The 2,972-nt window shown below is 39.3% G+C and overlaps 1 protein-coding gene across 7 annotated transcripts in view; it reads right to left on the reverse strand.

The window, feature by feature from the left end:
- Window positions 1-2,574: 2,574 nt before the first annotated feature.
- LOC122244241 (kinesin-II 95 kDa subunit) overlaps window positions 2,575-2,972 on the reverse strand; it is a 31,609-nt gene continuing 31,211 nt past the window's right edge. For all 7 annotated transcript variants that reach the window (XM_086552477.1, XM_086552478.1, XM_086552481.1 and 4 more), the window contains one exon: window positions 2,575-2,972. This exon is cut by the window's right edge and continues 1,818 nt beyond it. The gene's annotated coding sequence lies outside the window, so the exon portion shown is untranslated.

Below are 2,972 nucleotides of genomic sequence, written 5' to 3' on the forward strand. Positions count from 1 at the left end.
CAGTTAGTCACTTTATCTCTTAATTGTAGTAACAGCTTGATGTAGTAACAGTTTATCTTTGAACAAACACTGATACATTTGTTGATATAGCTTTACTTTTCTAATTACAATTAGATGATACAGCTACCCTCAGATCACCTTCTTGCAAATGGAGCTATATCTTTTTTCTGTCACATTAAATGCAGGAAACCACTCCTAACAAAGGTAATGGATCTAATTGAATGTCTAATACTAGAGACAAAGCTATCATAGCTGAGGAGACTAACTAGCACAGGGGGCCTTTATGTGGAGTCCAGGTGAAGAGCATGCATATATGTGGAAGTGCATGAGAGAAAGAGCAATGGTAAGAGAAAAAAAGAGAGAAAGAAAACGAGAGGGGAGTGAGAAAAGAGGGAGAGGGAGAAAGGGAGGAGAGGAGAAGAGGGAGGAGATGGAGAAAGAGAGAGGAGAGGAGAGAGATGAGAGGAAAGGAGAGGAGAGGAGAGAGGAGAGGGAGAAAGGGAGGGGAGGGAGAAAGGGAGGGGAGGGAGAAAAGGAGGGAAGGGAGAAAGGGAGGAGAGGGAGAGAAGGATGGAGAGGGGGAAATAGGGGGAAATAGGGGGAGAGAGGGGGAAGACTGAAAGACAAAAAGACAAAAAGACTGAAAGACTGAAAGACTGAAAGACCAAAAGAAAGAAAGAAAGAAAGAAAGAAAGAAAGAAAGAAAGAAAGAGAGGGAGAGGGAGAGGGAGAGGGAGAGGGAGAGGGAGAGGGAGAGGAGAGGGAGAGGAAGGGGGAGAGGGAGAGGGAGAGGGAAGAGAAGAGAGGGAAGAGAGGAGAGGGAGAGGGATGGAGGGAGAAGAGGGAGGGAGAGAGAGAGGGAGAGGGAGAGGGAGAGGGAGAGGGAGAGGGAGAGGGGGAGAGGGAGAGTAAGGGAGAGAGGGAGAGAGGGAGAGTAAGGGAGAGAGTGAGGGAGGAGGAGAGGAAGAGGAAGGAGAGAGAGAGAGAGAGAGAGAGAGAGTGTGTGTGTGTGTGGTGTGTGGATGTGTGTGTGTATGTGTGTGTGGATGTGTGTGTGAGTGTGGTTGTGTGAGTGTGTGTGAGTGTGTGTGTGTGTGTGTGTGTGTGTGTGTGTGTGTGTGTGTGTGTGTGTGTGTGTGTGTGTGTGTGTGTGTGTGTGTGTGTGTGTGTGTGTGTGTGTGTGTGAAGACAATTGAAACTTCTATGTATGCATGCATGTACTAAACCACACATTTAACTGTACTGTATACCAAGGATATTACTAAAATACATAAATTTACTTTTGTTATGTAGGTTTGATCTTTCTTGTAAACATGCATAAGTATTGCCCATGGAATCTATTGCATTGTCTCTACATCAACTTAATGCTGAATACTTTTCAGTTATTATTTTCCCATGAGCATTACACAAAGGCATCTCTAACCCTGCAGTTCCATAGAGCCATTTATGCAAACATAATAATTGTCATAGCCATTATACCTATGTAAACAAAAAACAGTATCCTGGCAAACATGTTATACTGTATACAGCAGCAACCTTACATACAGCACTTTATCAAGTCTTATTAAACTACAAATAGAGGTTCTGACATGTGTTTTTTCTGATCCATAGACTTTGCTTTAGCCCCTGAACAAACTGGCAAGACTAAATACCTTTCAGAATCAATAGCTTCATAAGTTTGACAGAAGTTATGCCTTTTCATAGACAGTATATATACACACAAGACATATAGTAAACAAACAAACATGTCTTAATCCACTACCTTCTTGTAGCTCAAAGTATACTTCATCATCTTCGACTTCACCATTTACCAGAACTTCTGCTAAACTTCTGAAGTTGCCAACTGGCCCAAATATTTAGTCCAACAGCCAAGAGGCATCAAATTCAAAGCCCAGTCAAAACTCTTAGAAAAAACAAATACACTTGAGTTACTACAGCTGTTAAGTGTATATAGTTTGGACATAACAGTCATTAGGAATTGGACAAGAACTTTTTTTTTTTTTCTTTTTTCTTTTCCTTTTTTTTTTCTTTGATTTTTCTGATGTTTTATCAGGCAGGCCGGGCAGCTCCCATCACTAAAAGAGCTCAAGTCCGCGTTATCACAGATATGCAACGTGCACATAAATAGATGTAAGAAAAAGAAAGAAAGAATGGAGAAGAGGATAAGAAAGTTGCAATGCCGTAGAAAACGAAAACATTTATGAAGAAACAAATCATCTTTGGTGCTTAAAAAAATATAAACAGGTGCAATATCAAATCGAGACGAAGCGAAGGGGGAGATAAAAGAAAGAAAGGAGAGAGATTCAATATCAGGGAGATGTGGCGACTTAATTATCTTGACAAGTTCTTTAATAAGTTGCATGTACTCTCTTTCCAGATCCATTTATCTTCAGTCAGTCAAATACATACACTGCATACCCAAGTAGTTTTGTTTCATATGCAACTAATATTTCATTTTCTATAAGAAAAAAGTTATGATAAGGTGGCAGGATACAAGCAGAAATCAAAACTGAATGCAAACTAACACCATATGTACAGACAATCAATTAACTACCAACTTTTCACCCAAACCTATTTCTCATCTGCATCATTCCTTCTTTGTTTTGTATATTAGTCTTGTCCCAAGTTCCCTGCAATATGTTTTGGAGAATAAGTTTATTTTTTCTTATATGCAAATAACTTTGCTTTTCATGGTTATGCAAATTTTACGAGTTGAATTTATTTCCAGAATCACTGCCTATCGAAGGAAGTGATACAGCTTTTTGTTTTTGTTTACATAATTCTACATTGTAGAGTCATTACTTTTGTTTTAATCCTTTATCTTATGCTTTCTTTTTTTGATAACATTAGGTGCTTCAAGAAAACCTGAAGCAAAAAAGTCCTTACATACATCTCCATGAGATACCCATGTATAACCTACATAAACTTATCCACATGGAGTTGTACACCTAGCCTTAGCCTAAATGTTAACA

This window comes from Penaeus japonicus, unplaced genomic scaffold (genome assembly GCF_977035675.1).
Source record: "Penaeus japonicus unplaced genomic scaffold, GWHDUDI00000001_assembly GWHDUDI00000027, whole genome shotgun sequence".
In the NCBI taxonomy this organism is placed as follows: domain Eukaryota; kingdom Metazoa; phylum Arthropoda; class Malacostraca; order Decapoda; family Penaeidae; genus Penaeus; species Penaeus japonicus.